This window comes from Canis aureus, chromosome 19, assembly GCF_053574225.1.
Source record: "Canis aureus isolate CA01 chromosome 19, VMU_Caureus_v.1.0, whole genome shotgun sequence".
NCBI classification, from domain to species: domain Eukaryota; kingdom Metazoa; phylum Chordata; class Mammalia; order Carnivora; family Canidae; genus Canis; species Canis aureus.
Window position 1 is genome coordinate 55,203,291 of NC_135629.1, and position 24,945 is coordinate 55,228,235.

General features: G+C 49.3%; 1 protein-coding gene across 2 annotated transcripts in view; it reads left to right on the top strand.

Moving 5' to 3' along the window:
* The window catches only part of RFX2 (regulatory factor X2), a 97,142-nt gene that overhangs the window by 2,179 nt on the left and 70,018 nt on the right, over positions 1–24,945 (top strand). The window lies entirely within an intron of this gene.

A 24,945-nucleotide genomic window follows, 5' to 3' on the forward strand; every position in this document is an offset into this window, starting at 1 on the left:
GGGAGCACCCGGTGGTTTTAAGAAAAGACTTCCTATAGCACGATGGACCAGCTAACCGCGTCTGTGATCCTGTGATGTTCGGCCGGTGTAGGCAGGGAGTGAGTTCAGAAACAGTTCGCTTCTGCAGCAAAAGCAAAACTGAATTCTTTAGCCTTTAGGTACATTCCTCTTTCATGCCAGATAAACTGCCCAGACGCTTCCAGAGGGGCTAAGAACTCCAGAGTTCTTAATTGCAGCAAGCGACAGACCCAGTCCTTTGAAAATCTGTTGATATATTTGCATCCGGGGTGAAGGATTCGCATCACCTGGTAATATTCATCTTTTTACCCATGTTGTCCCCGAAGCACTGCCGGGGATGGAGCCATTCACCAGAAATGCAGGTGCTGGGAAATTGTTTATCTGGATCTCATTCCCTGGAGCTAATTTGTAGTTTCAGAATCGAATTAAAATTCATTCGTATTAGTCAATATTTAATTAATGGAACTTTAATTAATATTATAATTGAGTCAAAATTTGGAATGTGCTGGTGGAATTTTTAAGGTCACTTGTGGTTCTTTTGCTCCAGGGCCAGAATGAACCATATCTTAACCATAATATATTTGACTTTTTAATTAACTGCCATTCGATTGCTTAAATAATGCACCATCCTCCCCTCCCCACACCTACTTATTAGTAAAATGTGAACTGTTGAAAGGGCCAGGAGAAATCATCTTGCTGGTTGGGACCCTCGCCAAACGTGGGGGACAGGAACGTGCAGGTCCTGTCGCAGTGTCTGAAACCCCTGGCCACAGATGCACCCAGCAAACACATCCAGCTTTCTGCCCCGGGCTGTAGGAGTACCCCCACCAAGTGGGTAGATAAGGACCAGAAACAGCCTCAATCAAGCCAGTTCAGGTCAGAGTCTGTGTCAGATTGACCAAAACACTTCCAGTTCTCAGGGCTTTTTGGATATGGGCATTGTTAGAAGGGATTGGGGATTTCTGTATTTATAAAAAGGCATTTTGACTCCCTTTCTGTTACTTAAAGGATGAGCAGCTCTGTCACAGGCCACGTACCCTAGACCTGTGCCTGGCACCGGGGATGTACTTAACTTGTTGAATGAGTGAATGAATGGAAATTAGAGAGGAAGCCGAAAGCCTCCTAGTGCTTCTGGGAGATGGCAAGAGCAGCAAAGGAATTCTTATAGGAGGGGAAAAAAAGAGGGGACCCTTGAGAGGAAGACCTGGAATCAAGGGTGTATAGGACAAGGAGTAGGTGAAGGAGGGTGGGGAGAAGAGCCAGGGAGAGTCCTGATCATTCGGCCTGGGAAGTGTGCCTGCCTAAGAGGACGAGTAAGGTCTCCCTAGCAGAGCAGCCTGCCGAGCTACTCTACTCGAGCTACTCGCTGGCCACAGCCAGGCAGATTCTTACGGGCCCCCGAAGCACAAGGTGGCTGAACTGAGCTCCCCACGGGCCCCACGATCTGCTCCTCCAGCCCCCGTACCCTCTTAGTGAGTAGCCGCCGGCTTCTCCTGGTTGATCAGGCCAGAGCTTTGGAGTCGTCCTCTTTCTCGCGAGCCATCAGCAGATGCTCCAAGTCCACCTGGCATCTGACCGTGCCTTGCCACCTCCACGGCGGCCCTGCTCCACGCCACCCTGCTCCAGGCCCTGGATGATTCCAGCCTGTTTGTTAACCCAGCAGGGGTGGGGGACTGGGGGTGTGTTACCTTCTGTTGTGAATCCCCCAGCTCAGAACCCTTCCAGGGCTCCCATCTCCGCTTGGAGCAAAGGCCAAAGTCTCCTCCCACCTGGGCCTCTCCAACCCAGTACTGGCCCCGTTGCTGACAGTGATCTTGTTCTCCGCTGCCTCCACCCTGCAGGCCTCTTGGGAGTTCCTCAAGCCTTCTGTCCCAAAGCTCTTCACCAAGTAATAGGAGTGGGGGGGGGCTGCTCTCACCCTGCCTTCAGGCCTTTTCTCAAATGTCACCTTCCCAGGCCACACACTTAGCCTGCTTCCCTCCTTTCTCTTTCTGTAGCATTTATTTTATTATCACCAGCCGGTGCCTCATCAGAAGGTCACCTCCTTAAGAGGAGGAAGCTCTGCGTGTTTTATTAACTTCTCTTTCCTCCCAGCGGAGCGCCGTTCTGGCACTCGAATAGGCTCTCAATCAGTTATTTGTCAAATGAATAAATAGTTTGCCCCGCGCACCTATGGGAGGAGCCTACGCAGAAGTTGAGAGCTGCTCCTTACCTACCGAAGGTGGCTGCCCGTGTGTCTTGGAACAGCTTGGGTCGGTCGAAGTGGGGCAGAAGGAGGAGCAAAGGGAAAGAAGCAGGTTGTGGAAGTGGATGTTGCAGCCCCAGGCCCCGGGCCTGGCAGAGGAGGGCTCGCGTGCCGTGTCCCCGCTGCTTCAGGGCCAGGGGCTGCAGGTAAGGTGTAGCATCCGTGAGCTGGGTGATAATCCTGGTTTGCCTGCCACGTTCGAGATATTATTGATAATTGCGTAGCACAGGGCCTGGCCCACAGTAGGTGCCCAACGAGACTGGCTGTTACTGTTCTGTCCGCACTGTTACGATCGGGGAGCAGCCTGGGACCCATTCTCATTTGGGTTTTCTGTTTTCTGACCCCCTGCGAGTTCTAAGGAGGCATTGGGGATCAAGGCACATGAGCCGGCCCTGTCTGTCTTGGGCTGGGAAATGCCCTTCCGTTAGGGTGGAAATTCACTGGTAGGAATCTATCATTCTGCAAGCATAAGCGCTCGACAAAAACACAAACAACAGAAGAAGTGACTGGAAGCCCCCTGCCCCCGGCCCGAGGTGGTTGTGGCAGAGGCCGGTCCGCACCCGGTCCCCCCGCATCACCCCCTCCGATGGGCTCTGTTAGGTGGCCAGCTCTGCCGGCGGAACTTTCACATGAGAACATTTAGAAACTGGATTCCCGTCTCTGTTATCGCTGGCTCTCGGGTGCCATCCTGGCCGGAGTCTGGAAAGCAGCCACTCAGAGGTGAGAACCAGCCCGCTCTTCATGCCAGGACTCGAGTTAGGGCCTCAGGAGCAGACGGCCGGGCCTGGCTCCTGGCCGCGCTTCCCTTTTCTTTCCCTGAAACGCATTCCTGCCTCATGATACACAGGTTTCGTGAGTCTGAGAACCCTGCTGTACGCCCTGGCAGCACCTCATTCTACTTTTTAATTTTCTTGAATTCTAGGACTTTCTGAGAAATCTAGCAGACTTCCCAAACCTGTAGGTTGTACCTACGGCAAGTGGGTATCAGACACTGTCAATCAGATCACAGCTGCCGGGGTCCATGTTAAAAAAAAAAATAGGAAAAAAATCATATAGCCATTAAAAGTATGTCATTCTTCGTGGAAGGCCTGGTGCGGTGATCCTTTGTCACTTACTGTGTAATGAAGGCCAGACGAGCTACAGGCAGTAAACCTGTAAGACTAAGGTCTCCAGTTATTTTGAGCATGTGCATGTGTGTATGAACTAGACCCCTGGACCGGGGGTGCTCTTCAGGAGGTTGAGACTGAAATGAGGAGGAGGAGCAGCCCTGTGGAGTTCTGAGGGGAGAGCCTTCCAGGCATGGGGTGGGCATCAGGTGCAAAGGTCCTGTGGCTGAAGGACACAGCCGGGCCTGGTCACAGCAGAGGAAGGCAGCCGTGTGGTTAATGCGTGGTGAGCAGAAGGAGGAAGACAGAGGACCCCAGAGGCCGTGGGGGAAGAGTCTGGATGCTCTTCTAAGTTCAAGTTAGATGGCTGGTAGATTTCCCCTGTGCCTGGAGCCGTCAGATGGGTGGTGTCCACCAGTTTACTGGAAGAGCTGCTTTCTGGGCCTCTGACATCTGGTCATTCATTCATTCACTCTTCTGAGTCAAGCGCTAGCCTCTGAGGCTTCAAGGACTAAAAGGAAGCATGGAGGGAGACAATCTAGAAGTGGTGGTGCTAGCCGTCTGCGTGGGGTTGGGTGGGACAGTCGTGGTGCGGTTGTGTTTTCAGGAACCTGCCAACAGCTCCCGCCAGCCGGGCCCGGGGTACTAGGGAGATTAGGTGAGAGAGAAGAGCAGGTGTCAGCAAGCAATGGCCCTCAGGTCGATTCCAGCCTGCGGCCTGTTCTTGTGAGTAAAGTTCTTGTGGAACTCGGCCACTCTCGTTCATTTACATCCCATCTCCGGCTGCTTCTGCGAGGCCACGGCAGAGTTGAGTGTTTGTGACAGAAGCAGAACATGACCAGCAAAACCGAAAGTATTTACTGTCTGGGCCTTTACAGGAGAAGTGTGCTGAGCCCTGGCCGGACAAGTGGGGCTTGGCTCTGGTGCTGGGCTGAGACTGTGGGCAAGTGGCTCTGTGAACAGGCGTGATTTTGGAGGGTGCGTCAGAAGCCTTAGAGTCTGGAGGTAGGAGAGGGAGAGGAGGTTGTCGCCTGTAGTCCGAGTGAAGAGGGACAGGGGCCTGCCTGACAGCACCGGCCAGGGGATGCTGGGGAGACAGAGCGGCCAGGTTCTCAGGGGCTCAGGGGCCTGTGGACTTGCTGGGCCTGGGGGTGGGGGGGTGGCGAGGGCGATTCCCAGGTGTCTGGATCCTGTAAAATGTGTCACTGCGGTGAGTCAGGGACCACGGGAGAAGCTGGTGTTGGGCAGGGGAAGTAATGAGTTCAGTGGTGGGCTGGGCCAGCTTGAGGTGTCTGTGGGACATCTGTGTGGGGACAACCGTCCAGGAGGTTGCTGGATTGCAGGGTCCGGAGCTCCCAGGGCCGGTCCCGGCTGGGGGTTAGCATCCAGGAGCTGCCAGCACTCAGATGGTCATCTCAGCCCTGCAAATGGAGGAGACCATCCAAGGAGAGGGTGCAGAGTGAGAATAGAAGCAGGAACCAGTGAAGAGTCAACAGAGGAAAGTGGTTTTTTAAATTGTGGCAAAATATACGTGATGTACAATTTGCCGGTTTACCCACGTTCAGCGTGCGATTCGGCGGTATTAAGTGCATTCTCGATGGCGGGCAGCCATCCCCACTGGTTCCGAAACTTCCTCGTCACCCCACATGGGAGCTCTGGTCCCAACAGCAGAAACTCCCCATTCCCCATCCGCTCTCCCAGGCCTCTCCCTGGTAATCTTTAAACTACTTTCCATCCCTATGAGTTTACCCGTTCGATATGTTTCGTGAAAGTGGAATCATAGAACATGTGTCCTTGTGTGTCTGGCTGGGTGCACTGCGCACAGCGCCCTCCAGATCCACCTGCATTGGAGCCTGTGCCAGAAAGGCCTTCCTTTTTATGGCTGAGTGATATTTCGGTGTGTGGATGGGCCACACTGTATCCACCCACTCATCCGTCAGTGGACACTTGGGTTGTTGCCACCGTCTGGCCACTGTGACTAATGCCCGGACAGAGGAGATTTTGAAGGGATTCGGAGACGATGGAAGGGGAGGATGGGAAAGGACTCTGAAGACAAAGGAGAAGCAAGGCAAGGACCGAGCCCCAGGGAGAGCGAGGCCCAGTAGAGACCAGGAGGATTAGCCGGGGACCGGCCATGGAAGGACAGGCAAAGAGCCAGTCCCCACCGACGGACAGAAGGCCCTGCTCACGAGCGCCTGCTCCCAGCTCACTGTTGAAATCATACCAGTGATACGGGACTCCGTCCCTAAGGTTGCACTCGCACCTAATTACGCTGACATTTTTGCAATGCGAGCTGTTTATCCTTTAGAAACAGTGCCACGTTTCCCGGATACATTTCTGTCCAAAAGGCGACCCGTGGGGTAAGGCCTTGGAAGCAGCAGCCCCAACATTACCACCCAGAGAGAACCCCAGGAAAGCGGCCCATGGTGCTTCCCCACTCCTCCCGGCCTCAGAACACAGACAGACAGATGTAGCCTGCTTCGAGAAAAAATAGATTTGGAATCCCAGACTCACAGAAAACAGCCCACAGAATGTGCTTCCGATTTTTAAAAGAATGTCTCATTTTCTAGGAGGATTCACCTTCGTGGGGACTTCCGTATGTGAGTTGCTCTCTGGGGGTCTTTGTCTATTCTGCAAATATGTGAGGGCCCCAAATAGCAAGCATCTGAGGAGTTTGTACTCGGTTGGGTACTGAAGTGAGCTAATGTACCGTCACGGGCGAAGTTAAGACGGGAGAAGATGCTACAGAAATTAGAAGTCGTCAGTGGCCTTTGGCAGCTGAGCTGCGGTTGAAGCAGGAAGGGGAGATCTTTCAGGAGCTTCTCGGAGGGTGAATCATGGCCTGGTTGTACTGGCAACTCTAAAAATGCCACACGGGAGTACATAGAAGGTATTTCTGGAAGCCCTATGGGACTCGATTCCTTGCTGGTCTTACTTCACACCTGGGTGTGCGTCTGTCAGCCGGACAGTGCCCTTCCAGACTCTTAGGGAGCAAAAGAAAAGGTTCCTTGATTGGCAGTGATTTAACTTAAGTTGCATGATGGGGGCACTTAGGGAGTTAGAAGTGGCAGCAGGGCAGGGACAGGGTGCCCCACCTTCCCTCGGGCTTGGGGCTCCCACCTTCCTCCCACCTGCACGAGCCTAGAATCTGCCCTCATTCTAGCTGCGGGGGGCCGGAGTCCCTTGTCCCTCCCCTGGCTGCGGGCGGCCCACCCTCTGCCCCCCGCTCTGGAAGCAGCATTGCTCCAGCGCCAGGAGCCAGGAGCCTGCCCGCCGTCACCTCGTGTCCGTGCGCAGGTGCGCAGAGCTGGCTCCTTGGCCTCCGAGTCTCCCGGCCCGGTCTCTCCTCCCATCCGCTTGCCTTGGCCCTTCGGGGCATGGGAGAGGGTCGAAAGGGCACATTCTGCCCCCTTTGGCCGAACCCACGGACTCGCCTGTGGCCTTTGCTATAACTACGAGGTGCTCGGCTCAGCGTTCAAGGCTGTTTCCAGCCTCAGCTCCTTTTCATCGCCTCCTCTTTCAAGTCCTCGGAGTGGACTTGCCATGCCTCACACGGGCCTTATGCTTTCGTCTGCCCTCTTTCAACTGTCATTTCTACTGATGACAATCTTACTTTTCTCTCCAGATCCTTCTCTGGACTCTCTTACCAGGGACCTGAGACCTGTTGTAGCGAGCCAGGTGGGGAAACGTCGGCCTGGGCGGGTTCTCCCATCTCATAGCTCTTGGCTTTGCGCCTGGCACGATGCTGAGCGTCCACGGGCCTCCATCTGCCAGTAGCGCCCACCCCTTCCCCTCAAGTTGTGACAACTGTGTCTTCAGGTATGTCTGAATGTCCCCTGCGGGGACAGAACTACCTCTAGTTAAGGGACCATGGGGTTCATCGCCCAGAGGTGGCACGAAGCCTGTATTGCCACAGCCCAAGTCTACTTGGACATGTAGTAGTGATTTCTGCGTCTGGCTTCCTCTTCTCGGTTGTGGGCTCCTAGAGGACAGGGCGCTGCGCCTGCCACACTTCCCACAGGGCTTCACGTTTACGGCGTGAATGAATCAGACGCTGGAGCCCAGGGTGTTGTCCTGAGAGCGAGGCCTACATCAGGTGATGGCAGCCTTTGGGTTCAACAAAAAACAAACATCATGAAACCCTTGCCTGAGATCTGAGAGCCTTAAAAATGCCACATTTTTTGTGTCAGGAGAGATTAACCTTCCAGTCCTTTCGACACATAGCTTTCCTTTACCAAGTGCCAAAAGAAATCTTGATCGAAGGCCCCTGCCATTCACTGACTCCCCTTTTGCTCAGTTAAAATGGCAAGGCTCATTCTTTTCCAGAAAGCGCAGGGGCCTTAGGGAGAATGGAGCCTTAGAACCCAAGCATGGCTGGGTCCCCTTGCCGGGAGCCGTGTACACAGTGGAGAATATTAAATGCCTCCTCCTGCACCTGAGCCAATTGCAGTGTCTTGATTCATACTTGTTTTGGTTTGGAGCTTTTCAAAGATTTCACTTTGTTAAAAAGTTGCTTTGAAACAAATATGGTGATCGTGCCTATCAGAATTGTTTCATCCACCAAACGTGGCACTCACAGTTCGTTGAATGAACGAATCCTTCTTTTTTGCAAAGTTATAGGGCATCTTGTCAGTACTTAGACCATTAGCCTTTGTGTGGCACTGGCAATTTGTGTAGTTTTGAAAGCCCGCCCTGCTGTGCTGGAGGAAGTAGTTACTGAGGATCAATAGAGGCCTAGAGTAGGTAAATATTTCTAACCCTGGCTCACTTCCTGAAAGATCCATTTCCCCAGTGCTGTTCCCAGGGTCAGGAGCGGTTCCCATCAGGAGGCCTTGCGTGGCCCCTGCTGGCCACAGAGGTGAGTGTGGAGGGCAGCTCATCTCACGGAAGGCACTCCCCCTCCCCTGGGCCCCCTCTCCCTTTTCTCTTCGAAACGTGTGTGAACGTTAGCCAAGTGCTCGCCACACTGCCCAGGCTGCGGGGAGCCCTCACTTCTGAAGTTTCTGCCACGGAGCTCCAAGTTCTAGGCCGATCGTCACGATTCTTTTTTTTTTTTTTTTAAATGTTTATTTATTTATGATAGTCACACAGAGAGAAAGAGAGAGAGGCAGAGACACAGGCAGAGGGAGAAGCAGGCTCCATGCACTGGGAGCCCGACGTGGGATTCGATCCCGGGTCTCCAGGATCGCGCCCCGGGCCAAAGGCAGGCGCCAAACCCCTGCGCCACCCAGGGATCCCGATCGTCACGATTCTTACTGGGAGTCGAAGTAACTGTTACTGCCAGTCAAAACAGAAACCGGTTAACAGGCTGAGATGCACTTTATGGAGAGCAAAGTCCCCGTATTGTTTGCCAGTGGAGACTCAGATAACTGCTGTCCCTTCACTTGTCATGTTACAAAGATCTTAGCTGAAGTGACACATGCCATCAGTTAGCGTGCCGTTCGCCTCCTCAGAGCCCTACGAGACCTTCCAGTGCTGCAGGGATTCTTTGTCCGAGGGAATTAGAGACATTTGGATGCAGGAACATATTTTCCTGTGAAATCTGCTTACATGGATCCTGAGAGTTTTCTTTTCTTTTCTTTTCTTTTCTTTTCTTTTCTTTTCTTTTCTTTTCTTTTCTTTTCTTTTCTTTTCTTTTAAGGTTTTATGTATTTATTCATGAGAGACACAGAGAAAGGCAGAGACAGAGGGAGAAGCAGGCTCCTTGTGAGGAGCCTGATGCAGGACTCAATCCCAGGACCCCAGGATCACAACCTGAGCCAAAGGCAGACGCTCAACCACTGAGCCACCCAGGTGCCCAGATCCTGAGAGTTTCAAGCAGAGAGACTTTTCTGCAGCCCGGAGTTCTGACAAAGGCTTGTCGAGTGGCCAAACTCCCTCTTGTGCTTCAGATCAAGGAAGGAGGGTTTTTCGAGAAAGGCAGAGAGTAGTGGGAGCCATGGAGCAGGGAATAAAGAGCAGCTCTTGGGGGCAGCCCAGGTGGCTTATGGTTTAGCGCTGCCTTCAGCCCGGGGCGTGATCCTGGGGACACGGGATCGAGTCCCATGTCGGGCTCCCTGCGTGGAGCCTGCTTCTCCCTCTGCCTGTGTCTCTACCTCTTTCTCTCTCTCTCTCTCTCTCTCTCTCGTGAATAAATAAGTAGAATCTTTAAAAAAAAAAGAGCAGCTCTGGGGAGGGAGCAGCCAGGCCTTCAAAGTCCTAACCATTAGACCCCAAGGTTATGTTTTAAAAATCAAGGGTTGCAACGGCCTCACACCCTGAGCACCTACCATGTGCTTGGCATTTGACCCATACTCCTCCTAATCCTGGCACGGCCCCAGCAGGGTAGGATCAGCAGGCCCGGACAAAGGTAAAAATGCCTCCCTGTGCTTCCTGGTCCCTTGGGTGGGCAGCAGAGGAGTCCTTCCTCTTGCTTACCCCAGCTCCACTTGCTTTTCTGCTACAATGTGAGCTCAGTCACGACTCTTCGTAATTTTAGAGAGGGTTGGGCCAGGGCCAGTGAGGACAGCAAGGCTGCAGGTGAAGGAGAAACGATTATCCTGGTCCCATCATCTCAGTGGTCGGCCTTGGAGGCTGGGGTCCCCCTGCCTCCTCCCCGTCTCCGGCACCCCACTAACCAACCACTGCCCGCATGTCTCCTCTGGATCCCGTCCTTCCCGTTCCTGCTCGTGCCCTGCTGGTTCAGACACTCTGGTGGAGGACTGTGGACAGCAGCTTCCAACTGCTGCCCTTGGGAGGGATGTGGTGCAGGCCCGCTGTTGTGCTTTCTCCTTCCAAACCTTTGATGCTTCCAACTGCCCTCAACAGTGGCCTTAAGCTGCTGCTGCTGCTGTTGGGAGGGTGACGCATGACGTCCTTGTGGGACACCATGGAGTATCAGTGCATTTAATTAAATGACATGCACTCGCGATGTTTTTATTAAATAAAACATGATTCAATCATAAAATAGGGTAGTGGTGCACAGCAGCCATAAGAGCAGATGTCCTTTAAGACTTCTGCCGTGAAATCAGGCACGGTGGGCTGACCCATGCTTGCCAGGACTGCGGTGCTCGAGGAGAATTTGTTGTGTTGTTTACTGCCAGTCACTAGCAGGTAAGAGACCTCTACCGAAGCCTTAAGAAATATTTGTAGGGCGAATGGTCTTTAATTGGAGAAATATATCCATTCCATGTTTTTCTGCATATCAGCAAAAGGGCCGTGGCTTTATATGAGCAGAGGAAGCCCGCAGAATCTTTTAGGATTCCAAGAAAGGGGGGGTGTGGGGGGGTGGTTTCGGCAAACATTCTCTGTAAAGGACCAGATCGTAAATATTTTAGGCTCTGTGGGCCAACCGGGTCTCTACCGCAGCTACCCACTCTGTTGTGGACAACATGTAAGTGAATGGGTGTGGCCACGGGCCAGTAACACTTTATTTCCAGACGCTGACGTGCGAATTTCGTGTAATTTTCACGTGTCACAAGATAGTTTGACTCTGATTTATTTTATGACCATTTATGAATGTAAAGCCCATTCTCAGCATCCGGGCCACGTAAAAACCAGGCACTAGACTGGGCGGGACTCGGCTGGGGCGTGGGCCACGGTTTGCTGACCTCTGCCCTGTGGGATGGAGTCCAGAAGCTCCACCCGATGTTCATAGCCTTTCTCGGGGTGGCCCAGACTGTTCTCCCCAAGAGCCCCCAACCTGTGGCCTCTGCGTCACCAGCTCAGTCTCTTTGTCCTTCTCCCACCCCTGCCGTGGCACACACCCCGCTGCGCCCGGCTCCTGCCCAGCTCCTGCCCGGCAACTAGTCCCCCTTCCTGTCTGCCCCACCCCACCTGCTGCAGGGTCCAGGGTGGACCTTTCCAGATTCCTACCCCATGTTCATGGTGCCGGTCCCACCCGGAGTCTGTAGCTGTCCCACCTGGAGTCTGTACCTGTCCCCTTTGCCACAAAGGAGTTATTTGTGTGGCTCCCTTTCTCTCCGGAAGTGAGAAGATAGAGACCATGTCTCACTGTCTTTGTGGGACACCAAATAGAGGAAGTACTAGTTGAGTTGAGTCGAGTTCTTAGCAGGTGGAAATCTTAACCAGGCTCCAACAGTCCTTGCACACACTTTCTAGGTAAATAAGGCCTTGTAAGATATTTGGAAATTCACAGTTTGGTGATTTATTCTAGGAGTGTTCTAGATCACAGTTGTCCAACAGAAGCGTAATTCAAGGTGCACCTGTAATTTATTTTATTATTATTTTTAAAGCTTTTATTTATTCACAAGAGACACACACACAGAGAGAGAGAGAGAGAGAGAGAGAGAGAGAGGCAGAAACACAGGCAGAGGGAGAAACAGGCTCCCTGCAGGGAACCTAATGGGGGACTCGATCCCAGGACCCCGAGATCACACGCCAAAGGCAGACGCTCAACCACTGAGCCACCCGGGTGCCCCTGCACAGGTAATTTAAAATTCTCTAGTAGCCACGGTTAAGAAGTAGGAACAGCTGAAGTTGATTTGATAGTAGATCTTATGTGATCCAACATATCCAAAATACTGTTATTTTAACATGGAATCTATGTGTACACATTTTGATTTGAGATGTTTCACGTGCTTGCACACTAAGTCTCTGAAATCCAGTAACTGTTTTGCACTCGCAGCACATCTCAGTTTGGACAAGCTACATGTCAGGTGCCCAGTAGCCACGGGTGGCCCGAGGTGTCAGAATGAAGACAGGCACAACACTGGGGTCGTCACTAGTCTTTTTAAAAGGCGACCACTGTCTGAGTTAAGACCCAGCGTTCAGATACTTCACTGTGATGCTTAGGTCACTCCCAAGGTGTGAGCAGCACGGGCCCACCTGACTCGAGCGTATTTCCATTTTGTAAAGTGGTTGGTTACGGTTGGGCTTTGCACAGGGGGTCCCACAGGCCACTAAGCAGTTTGACCCCAGAATTCCTTAGTGACCATTTCAGGACTTTGGGGATCCTTCTGGGCAGTTCCCAATAAATGTGTTTCCTTCCTCTTTCACATCAGGGAAATCTTTTCATTGTAGAGCCTCCAAATAGTACCCAAGAATATAAAGGACAAAAAGAGCCCCAGGCTTCCTTCTCCTCTTCCTCCGCCCCTCCCTCCACTAATACAGTTTGGGGTGGATTCTTTCAGATGCTTTGCCTATAAAATGTACACGCCGATGCTTTATTTTTAAACTGAGATATAATTCGTATGCCATCAAACTCCCCCTTTTATAATGTATGGTTTGGTGGTTTTTAGTATAGTCACGAGGTTATACAACCATCAGCACTGTCTAGTTCCAGAACATTCATCACACCAGAAAGAAGCCCTGTCCCCATCAGCGGTCCTCCCCATCCCTCCTCAGCCCCCAGGCCCCATGCGTCCCCTTCCCGTCCATGGACAAGCCTATCCTGGGCGTGTCACACACGTGGAATCACACGCGAGTGGTCTTCTGTGTCTGGTTCCCTCCCTGAGCGTCGTGGGTTCAGACCCGTCAGTGCCTCGCTCCTTTTATGGCTAATATTTTTTTCGTCTTACAAAAAAGGATCATATTATGCCCACTTTGCTGCCCCTTCTCTGTCATCTAACACTTGGTCTGTACCTTTGCTCATCCCCGTGTGTCACCTTCGTTCCTTCTGGGAACTGCGTGAGCTCCCACTGAACCGCCGAGCCCCGAGGTACTTAATTAGCACCTTATCGAGGGACATTTATTTGGTTTATCCTTTTTCACTTGACCAACAGTGCCGCAGTAAACATCCTCGTGCGCTGCATTTATGCACATGTGTGGGATGTTTGCAAATTCCCGGAAGGGGAATTGCTGGGTGGAAGGGACTTCCTTCCCTTTGCGTTAGATCCCTCTCCTCACGGTCACGCTCCAGCCCCGCGGGCGGTTACTTTGCACTGTGTCCTTGCCTGCACGACACCGTCCCCAGCACATCCACCCTGCCACCTCCTCCCACCCAGGCCATGGGCACCTCCACAGGTGCCTGTCCTTTACCCTCAATTCCCCTCCCATCCGGGTCACAGAACTTTTGGCAACCTGGTGAGAATGCGTGCCCCCCACCCCGAGCGTACCCATCGTGTGCTGTCTGCTACTTTGGAGGTTCTCAGACTCCCCTGGCAGCTCTCTCTGCAGCAGCCCCTACTTCCGAAACCCGTTCCCGATCTGCTCTGCTCTGCCCGGGTCCCAGCCCACAGGTGGCTGACTCAGCCCCCGTCTATGCCGCCGGGGGAGGCCCAGCCACCTGGCCGGTTTGTGCCCACACACGTTCACGCTTGTTGCCCTGGCTCTGAGCTGACTCTCCCACAGCAACGGCATGTCCCCGGCCCTCTGGGTTCCCCGCCGACACCCGGCTCCCACTCCTTGCGGCCTCGACGCTCCAGCAAAGCCTTTGTCCCTCTGCGCTCCCAGCAAATCTGTTCCTGCAGACCTGTCCCAAGCGACCTGTCCCAGCCGACCTGTCCCTGCAGACCTCTCCCTGCAGACCTCTCCCAGCCGACCTGTCCCTGCAGACCTCTCCCTGCAGACCTATCCCAGCTGACCTGTCCCAACTGACCTGTCCCTGCCGACCTGTCTCAGCTGACCTGTCCCAACTGACCTGTCCCTGCCGACCTGTCCCAACCGACCTGTCCCAGCAGTCCAGCGGGCCGCCCTATGCCACCTTCCATCTGTAACCCCCGTGTCGAGTCCTGCCCTCCACATGCCCATGCCAGGGACCGAGCCCTGCTGCCGGCCTGCTCTTCCAGCTCGGGTGGGAAGCTCTCTGCTCCAGAGCCCGCCCTCTCCCCTCGACCTGTCTGTGGTGGCGCAGACTGTTTCTCTTTAACGCCAGGCAGTTTGAAACCAGAAACCCAATGCCCCAATCGCAGATGAGGTTATCCATCCTTCATCTGAGCTTTCCTCCCACTTTAAATTCAATAGGTCATAGTTTTCTTTTGAATATAATCTATCTATCTATCATCTATCTATCCATCATCTCCCTGCCCAGTGTAGAGCCCAACACAGGACTTGAACCTCACAACCCTGAGATCAAGACCTGAGCTGAGACCAAGATTTGGACACTTAACCGACTGAGCCACCCAGGCGCCCCATATTTTTAACATCCTTTAAGATTTCTGAGACAATAACCTAATCTGATTTCTCTTTCTTAGTGCTTCATGAGGGTCAGATCTTCTAGAAACTACCCGCCCTGTCTCTAGCGCTAATGTTCACATAGGGCTTGGCCGGAAAGTCTGTAATCCTCTTGACGCCCAAACTGGGCCCTATTCTAATTCCGAGTCCTGGTGACGAAGTGCCTGCCTCCAGCTGCTCATTTCTCCCTCGTGCCCCTCCCCTCTTTCTGTATATGCCACCCGTCTAAACAAATGTTTCGGCATTTCTAAAACAGACTTCCTTACGCCTTTTGTTGCCTGTCACTGGAGGTTTCCAGACAGAAAGTCTCTTAGGGATTGTGTGCGAGATGTATTTACTTGTCAACAAAGTTTGTTTCTGAAAATTTTAAGAAGGATTTTGTCCTGGGGCATCTGGCTGGCTCAGTCTTGATCTCGGGGTTGTGAGTTTGAGCCCCACGTTGGGTGTAGAAATGACTTAAAAATAAAATCCTAAAAAAAAAAAAAGGATTTTGAACAAATAAGATCTCAGGCCTAACTTTCTTGTTTTGAGCTGTATCATGTTTCACTTCCTCTAAAATAAAGAACGGAGGGGCAGTTTTAGTTTATATATCATCTGTTTCTCTTCTTGTCTGGCATTTGCCAACACATTTGCTATGTCAACTTTCTTTACAAATTGAGGTAAAATTCACATAACATAAATCAACCTTTTTTGTAGGGGAGCACCTGGGTGGCTCAGTCAGTCAAGCAACTGACTCTTGATTTTAGTTCAGGTCATGATCTCAAAGGGGTGAGATCCAGCCCCTCATTCAGGCTCTGTGCTCAGCAAGGAGTCTGCTTGAGATTCTCTCTCGCCCTCTGCCCATCCCCCAACTTGTGTGCACGCGTACTCTCTCTCTCTCAAATAAATAAGTCTTTTTTAAAAATTGACCTTTTTAAAGGACAATTCAGGGTTTTGTAGGATATTTGAAATATATACACCCATTATCACACCACCATCTAATTCTAGAACATTTCCATGACCCCCCCCCCATTTTATTAAGCAGTCACCCTGCCCCCATACCCTGGCATCCTTGAACCCGTTTCCTATCCATGGATGTTTCCTGTTCTGGACATTTCACACACATGAACTCACATACTGTGTGGCCTCCTGTGTCTGGTTCCCTCTCTGAGTGTCGTGAGCCCAGGGTCCGTCCGTTGGGCAGTGTGTATTGGCGCCTTGTCATTCCTGTTCATAGCTGAATCATATTCCAGTGCAGGGATTGGCCACGCTCATCTGTTGATGGACATTTGGGTTGCTTCTGCTTCCTGGCCGTTACAAGTAATGCTATTGTGAGCATGTGTGGACAAGCTTTTGTGTGAACGTAGGTTTTTGTTTCCCTTGGGTGGATACTCAGGAGTGAAGTTCCTGGGGTATGTGGTCACTCTGCACTCAACTTCTTGAGGAACTGCTGGATGTTTCCCACAGCGCTGCACCATGTTCCATTCCCACCAGGCACGTAGGAGGGCTCCAGGACATGTTACTTTCCCTTGTTTTTATTATAGCCAACCTGGTAGGTGTGTAGTGGTACTGTCATGGTTTCTACTTTCATTTTCCAAATGACTACTGGTGTTGAGCATCTTTTCATGTGCTTGGGGGCTATTTGTATCCCTTCTTCGGAGAAATGTCTATTCAAACATGTCATCTCTCAAATTTTTCTTCCTCTGTGAAATACTCAAAGACCTTGAATCATGAAGGTGCAAGACACGTGTCAGAACTACAGCAGGCAGTGGAGGGGAGGCAGGGTCAGAATCAACAGGACACGAGGGCTGTCCCCTCTCTCTCCTGTGACACGGCTCCAGCTCTGACCTGTGGGCATGCCCTTGCCAGAGACTTCCCATAGTCCTTCATCCTCATGCTTTAGAAGGGTGACATAACAGGAATGTTGGGCTTTACCCTCAGAGTGTCCTTGAGCACTTGGGCACTGAGATTTCTAGGATGTTATATGTAAATTAAATGTGCTGTTTGATACCTGTTTATCCAGAATTATTTTAGGCTCTCTTTTAAAGATATGAGTCTAACATTTGAGTCTAGTACAGGTTCAGAAAACCAGCTCATAGGCTAAATCCAACCGACTACCTGATTTTGGATGGCCAAGAACTAACAATGGCTTTTTATGTTTATTTTATTTTATTTTTAAAAGATTTTGTTTATTTGACAGAGAGGAAGCAAGAGAGCACAAGCAGGGGGAGCTGCAGAGGGAGAAGGAGAAGCAGACTCTCTGCTGAGCAGGGAGTGCAGCCCGATGCAGGGTTTGATCCAAGGACCCTAGGATTATGACCTGAGCCGAAGGCAAACGCTTAACCAACTGAGCCACTCAGGCATCCTTGACTTTTTGTGTTTAAATGGTGGAAAAAAATAAATAGAAAAATAATATATTTTGGAATATATGACATTATATGAAATTTACATTTCAGTATCCAAAAATGAAATTTTCTGAGCAGATGGCCATGCTCATTAGTGTACATATTGTTAGTGGCGGTCATCACCCTACAACAGAGGGTTGAGTCTCCACAGAGACCATTTAACCTGAAAAGCCTAAAATATTCGCTATGGGGCCCTTTACAGAAAAAGTTTGCCTAGAGCTGGTCTAACAAATGGTCCTGGTTATATTTGACTAGAACTAGTACTAGCGTAACATCACGCATTATATAATACAATGCTGATTTGGAGGTTCATGAACACCTTAGACTCTTCAATAGTGTTTAACATTATCTTTTTGCTTCCTCTAATGGCAAGAGGAATGATATTTACTTTATTAACTGCTCCTGTTTGCTGTAATTAAGAAGAATCTTCTTCTTTTTTTTTTTTTTCCCCCAATTGCTGGTTCTGTGCTGTGTTTCAGGCTGTTATTTTTTTTAAAGATTTTATTTATTTATTCATGATAGACATAGAGAGAGAGAGAGAGGCAGAGACACAGGAGGAGGGAGAAGCAGGCTCCATGCCGGGAGCCTGACGCGGGACTCAATCCCGGGTCTCCAGGATCACGCCCTGGGCCAAAGGCAGGCGCTGAACCGCTGAGCCACCCAGGGATCCCCAAGAAGAATCTTCATCTGGTCACATCCATCTTGCAGGCTGGGTCCTCTTTGCCTTTCTTTTTTTTTTTTTTTTAAATTCCTCAGCACCCTGGCCTTTCTCTCCATGGTATTCCTCTTTGTCTTTCAGGCCTCGGAGAAGCCTGGGTCAGGTTTAGACCAACACTGCAGGGTGGGAAGGTGCTCTGTGGTCAGGAAGCACCAGTTTCTCCTCTTCCTGGTCTCTGGCTCTTCAACACTCCAGCGCTCTCTTTCGGCAGGTCACACCAGCTCTGGGATTTGGTGTGCAAATCCAGGAGTGATTTCTGAGATGAGTTACTGCCGCAGGTGCAAGGAGGTGGGCTCCTGCGGGGGGAGAAACCGACGTCTCTAACCAGTCGTCTTTGTATTGGAACGCACTGTAACAGTGACTCATAAGAAGTAAAAATGTGTGATGGCTAATCAGTAAGGAGGAAAATCAGCATTTAGCGATCAAAAAAAGCTGTTTCTACATTTCAGATCACGCTGAGATCCCACGTAATTTTTTTTTAAAACAACTTTTTTTTTAAGATTTTATTGATTCATGAGAGACAGAGGAGAGAGACAGAGAGAGAGAGAGAGAGACATAGGCAGAGTGAGAAACAGGCTCCGTGGAGGGAGCCTGATGTGGGACTTGATCCCAGGACTCCAGGATCACATCCTGGGCCCACATCCTGGGCCCACTCCAGGGCTAAACCGCTGAGCCACCCAGAGATCCCCTGAGATCCCACTTAAGATGAATTCTGCATAACCTCAAAATCTATTGTAGCCGAGTTTTTTAAGAATTAAGACATTCTAGAATCACTGCTAGAACCAGGACTGGTATCGGGCTTCTCTGGGCTAAGAGTAAGTAGGGTCTTGCCTTAATCTTGCCACGGGGCTGGTCGATGTTGGCTAGCAAAAATAGCAAATTAGGTACGTTTCCTTGGTTCAGCTGGAATGGACGCTGTAAAAAACTGTGAATTCCCTCTTCTCCTCCCTATTCCCCACTGGCAGATATTTCTGTCTCAGGCTCTAAATCTGTGGCATTCCTGGGCTCAGTGGCCTGTGGGTTAATTATTGTCCAGGGTGGTCACTGAAGCTATAGCTACTTATCAGCACAATCCATTCCTAGACTGTTTGAATTCCTAAATGTAGGGTGGTGGGAAGGAAGACTAGCTGCCTTCAGACTGTGGCTTCCCCCTGGAAACGGGCCATGCGACTCCCTCTACTCCTGACAGTCACCTGGCCCCACGTTTCTCCCATATGTGTTTGGGGCCCACAGCCACTTTCGTGCCCCTCCTCCAGAAAGAGAATTGTGTTGCTTTCTTCTAAAGACCACTGACCTGGGCAGCTTGTGTGGTTCAGCGGTTTGCACCGCCTTCAGCCCAGGGCATGATCCTGGAGACCTGGGATCGAGTCCCACGTCGGGCTCCCTGCATGGAGCCTGCTTCTCCCTCTGCCTGTGTCTCTGCCTCTTTCTGTCTCTCTCTCTCTCTCTCTCTGTCTTTCATGAATAAATAAATAAAATCTTAAAAAAAAAAAGACCACTGACTTGCCTGGATTAGGCTTAATCTAAATGAGCCTCATCAATGAGGCTCATCTAAACTGGAGTTTATAAATTAAAGTTAAAAAAAAAAAAAAAAAGATGGGACACCTCCTGGGCGGCTCAGAGGTTGAGCATCTGCCTTTAGCTGAGGTTGTGATCCCAGGGTCCTGGGAGCGAGTCCCACTCCCACATCGGGCTCCCCTGAGGGAGCCTGCTTCTCCTTCTTCCTGTGTCTCTGCCTCTCTCTCTGCATCCCTCATGGATAAATAAATAAATCTTAAAAAAAAAAAAAAGATCCACATAGCACAATAGCCCAGTGGTTTTTACTTTTCCTCAGTCTGGACGTCTTTTGGAATCTGCTGAAGATTGGGAATTTCTCCCCAGAAGAACAGGTGTAAACACATGTGTCTGCACTTAAATTTCATGTTCAAATTCATGTTCACAGACTCTCAGAAGTGTGACCCTTGTGAATCCGCAGGCCGAGTTAGAGGATCCTGCTGGAGCTATTTGAATGGGGATATTGCAGAGTTTTAAAACGCTTCCAGACATTCTCTGGATTTTTTAGAAGGGCAGAAATTGGGTGGAAACCTAGCACTTTGGTAGTAAACAGAAAAGGCAAGGGTTCCTCATGTGCTGCGTGTATTTCCATAGACTTGTGTGGTCAGCTATACAAAACTTCCATTTGAAAACAATCATGAGAAAGTCACCGTGGAAGACAGAAATGAGAGGCATGCACAGTCATACCCATCACCATTGTAGGGAGAAAATAGAACTCACCTCACGTAGGTCAGCATCTTTCACAAATTCATGTTTTGAGTGCCCTCTGGCCAGATTAGCTCTCCATGTGTTGTAACTTTACTTCTTTATAACATCTTATTCCAACAAGGGTGCCAGGACCAGTCAAAAAGGAAGGGGGACAGTCTTTTCAACAAATGGTATTGGGAATCTGGATACTCAATTCCAAAAGAAGGAAGTCGGAGCCTTACCTCACGCAAGATCAGCTGAAAATGAATCAAAGACCTAAATATCAGGGCTAAAGTCACAACACTCGTAGAAGTGGGACTTATGGGACATATGGGAAAACCTGCATGACATTGGATTCAGCAGTGATCCCTTGAATATGACTGACACCAAAGGCAAGGTCACAAAAGGGAAAAAGAGATAAATAAGGATTCATGAAACTTAAAAGCTTTTGTGCGTCAGAGGGCACTATTAAGCGGGTGAAAAGGCAAGCCACCAAATGGGAAAAAATATTTGCAAATCATGTATCTGATGAGGGGTGTATACTCAGAATATATAAAGAACTCCTACAATTTAACAACAAAGAAACAAACAACCCAATTAAAAAGTGGGCAAAGGACTTGAGCAGACATTTCTCCAGAGGAGGAAGAGAAATGGCCAATAATCACATGAAAAGATGCTCAGCATCACTCATCCTCCAGGAAACACAAATCGAAACCACAGTCAGACCACTTTGCATCCCTAGGACAGCTACCATCTAAAAAACTCCAAACAGAAAACTACAAGTGTTGGCAAAGATTTGGAGAAATTGAAACTCTTGTGAACTGCTGGTGGGAGCGTAAACTCTGCAGCCTCTGTGGAAAATGGGAAGACGGGTCCTCAAAAAAACGAAGCCTGGAATTACCATGTAGCCCAGCAATTCCACTTCTGGAAAGAATTGCAGAGACTCGAACAGGTACTTGCACACCCATGTTCACAGCAGCATGCTTCACAATAACCAAGGGGTGGAAACCTCCCAAGCGTCCATCCACAGGCGAATGGATAAACACGGTGTGGTTCGGTGGCTACTATTCAGCTTTAAAAAGGAAGGAAATCTGACACCTGGCACAACACGGATGGACCTTGAGGACGTTATGCTCACTGCACTAAGCATCACCAAAGGACCAAACGCTACGATTCTGCCTCTGTGGGGTCCCTGGAGAAGCCAGGTTCACAGAAACAGAAAGCAGATGGTGGGAGCCAGCACCACAAGGAGTTACTGATAATGGGAACAGAGTCTCAGAGCTTTTGCAAGACGGGTGGTGGGGTTGGTTGCACAGCAATGTGAGTGTACCTGTGCACTTAAAAAGGTTCAAATGAGGGGAACCTGGGTGACTCAGTGGTTGAGTGTCTGCCTTTGGCTCAGGGCGTGATCCCGGGGTCCTGGGATCGAGTCCCCCATCAGGTTCCACACAGGGCCTGCTTCTCCCTCTGCCTGTATCTCTGCGTCTCTCTCTGTATGTCTCTCATGAATAAACAAAGTCTTTTTTTAAAAAAAGCTTCAAATGATAAATTTTGTTATAAATTTACCAAAATAATAGACATTCCAGTTGTGTTTTCCAGTATTATATTAAAGGAGGCATATGTTTTCATATTTCTATTTCCATCTCTCTTGCTGAATCATAGGATCGTAGCTTTAGTAAAGGCCTTACAAATTTGTCTTGTGGTCACATACTAGTTGGATGATGCGTACATAGTTAACTCATTTACTTTGTGCACTGTCAGTTGGGAAAATTGGACTTCTGAGTCAGAGGTCTGTTTTTTTTTTTTTTTTTAAGATTTTATTTATTTATTTATTTATTTATTTATTCATTTATTTATTTATTTATTTATAGATTTTATTTATTAGAGACACAGAATGAGAGAGAGAGAGGCAGAGACCCAGGCAGAGGGAGAAGCAGGCTCCATGCAGGGAGCTTGACGTATGACTCGATCCGGGGTCTCCAGGATCACACTCTGGGCTGAAGGCGGTGCTAAACCACTGAGACACCCGGGCTGCCCATAGATTTTATTTATTTATTTGACAGAGAGAGAGAGAGAGAGAGAGAGAGCAAACAAGCAGGGGGAGTGGCGGGCAGAGGGAGGGGAAGAAGCAGGCTCCCTGCAGAGTAGGGAGCCCAATGCAATGCGGCCAGGACCCCGGGATCATGACCTGAGCCACCCAGGCACCCCTCAGTGGTCCTTACTAGAAAGGAAAGCACGAGACAGATCGAGGGCTAGTTCTATAAGACACTCAGGTGTGTCTGCACCAAATACAGCTGTCTGGGGTTCTGGGTCTGTGTGCAGATGTGTTTAGAGCACCTGTGGGTGAGAAGAGCCTCATAAGTAACCTAAGTAAGCGGGAAGCTCATAAAGGAGAATTTAGGGCTCATTTGTTCAGAGTCATCTGAGTGCCAGCTTGATAGCAGGTATTGTTCTGAGACTATGAGGATGAACCAGACATGCTTCATAAACGGCCTTCTAGAACAGAGGTCAGCAAACTATGTAGCGGAGGCCATGGGTGACACACTGCCTGTTTTTTTTCTAAGTCCTGCCACTGAGAATATCTTCTGCATTTTTCAATGGTCAAAAAAAAAAAAAAAAAAAAAAAAAGAAATCAAAAGAAGACTATTTCATGACACATGAAAATGAGATGAAGATCAAATTTCAACGTCCCTAAGAAAAGTTTTATTGGATCAGGGCCAGGGCCAGGACCAGGATGAGGCAATTGAGGCACTCGCCTTGGTCACAAAATTTAAGGCACCCAAAAAACTTGGTCATCAAGTGAAGTAATATTTTAATGGAGTATTTAAAAAATCAAAACAAATGCCACACACACAAAAATCCATGATGAGCAAAAAAAAAAAAATCAACATTTTAAAGACAGGATCGGTATTGCTGATTGATTGCCTTTACCCCAGGCTCCAGTAAGGCTCTGGATGTGACCAGGCTCATTCCTTATGTAAAGTCACTGGGGGGTTTCTAGAAACAGCGAGAGTTGAGTGGTTTCGATAAAGGCCTTATGGCCTGAGAAGCCAAAAACATTCTTTGGCCCTTTGGAGGAAAATTGGCCAACCCGGATTAAAATCAGTGAATTATATTAATCCTTATCAGTGCGTAACTGTAACCAAACTACAGATTCAAATGCCTTGTCCATGTCCTCTATTTTTTATGTGCCTTTTTAAAAAAATGAGTGTACACTTATAAATTATTTAATTTTTGGATAATGGCATCTATAAGTCAATAGGGACAGTTAACACTGAATTAATAAGCAAGCTGATGCTTGTGGGCTGTGATGATTGACTAAATGTATAATTACCTGCATTAAAATTGTAAAGGCCATCATTGACTTTCGTGGTGACTAAATACTTAATTAGTTAACCCTTTGTTTATGGGGCGTAATGTTACTTGGCCTCTTTATAAAATGATATATTTCCTGTCCAGCTTCCATATATAGGTCTTAGTAAGCTCAATTAATAACTTAAGCATTAATTATTATTAAAATCTTAAAATAGTAAATGCCGTGGGAGCTTCCTCCCTGGTTTTCCTGCTTTGACTCGTCAAAGTAGAGTCCTCTCAAGAACATAAACCAGAATGTATTGTGGCCCAGCCTGGGGCTTCTCTCAGGAACTGGAATAAAACCCAGACTTTTGGCCATGCCCTCAGGGTCTCTGCTGCTGTCTCCAGCCTCTTGCCCTCCCCTGCCACAGGGCCTTTGCACCTACTAGTCCCTGTGCCGAAAGTGCTCTCTTCCATCTCCCCACGTCTGACCAGGTCTCAGCTCAGTGCCATCCTTCACAGCACCCTTAACTGGCCTGGCAAAAGCTTGGGAGCCCCTTTCCATCACCCCTCCCCTCCAGCTCTATCCCTCTGCTGTCTCCTTTTGTCCTGACCTAGACCTTTCTGAAACAACCCTGTATATCTGGTGATTGGTTTCCTGGATGGGGTGTCAACACCCCAAGATCTGGCTTGTTCACTTTTGAATCCTTAGAACCTGGTATAGTGCCTGGTACTTGGTACATTTACTTTGTTCCTTTTTATTTAGAGTTTAAGTTTACATACGGTCATGTTTACCTCTTGGGGTCTGCTGGTCGGTGAGTTTTCACACACTCATAGATTCTTGTTTAACCCTCCCCTTCCCCGAAGAGGGCAGAGAGCAGTTACAACACCCCAGTGCATTCTCTTGAGCTGCGCCTCTGCAGCCAGAGCCTCATTCCACCCTCGACCCCTGCTCACCAGGCTCTGCTCCCCGGCCCGCCACTCCGCATAATACCTTTGAGATTCATCAGGCTGTTGCATGTGCCGATAGCTTGTTCTTTGTATCGTTGAGTTGTATTCCATTGTACAGATGCACCACTGTTGGTTTGTCCAGTAAATTTCCTCTTGGTGATCAATGTTGAATTAGTACTAAAGCCTCTGGTTGTAAGAGTGACAGCATGGTGTAGATGAAGTGAGTTGAACAATAGTAGTATACCCTGTACACATGGCGTTCACTAGGTACTGTGTTCAAATTTATAAGAACTGATGTGCTTTCCAGTGCTTACAAATGCTATCACAATTTTTATTTTTTATTTTTTTTAAATTTTTATTTATTTATTCATGAGAGACAGAGAGAGAGGCAGAGACACAGGCAGAGGGAGAAGCAGGCTCCACACAAGGAGCTCAATGCGGGACTCGATCCTGGGACCCCAGGATCACGCCCTGAGCCGAAGGTGGACGCTTAACCACTGAGCCACGCAGGTGTCCCTCTATCACAATTTTTATTTTTATTTTTTTTATTTTTTAAAAGATTTTATTTATTTATTCATGAGAGACACAGAGGCAGAGACATAGATAGAGGGATAAGCAGGCTTCTCACAGGGATGCTGATGTGGGACTTGATCTCCGGACCCAGGATCATGCCCTGAGCCGAAGGCAGATGCTCAACCTCTATCACAATTTTTAAAATGATATATAAGGAGTACAAGAGTCGTGTTCCTAGAAAGGGCCATCATCTACAGAAGTCAATTAAGAAATGGAAGTTTCTTTCTCCCTTTTAAAAGATTTTATTTATTTATTTGAGAGCGAGCGAGCGAGAGCACGCAGAGGGAGGAGCAGAGGGAGAGG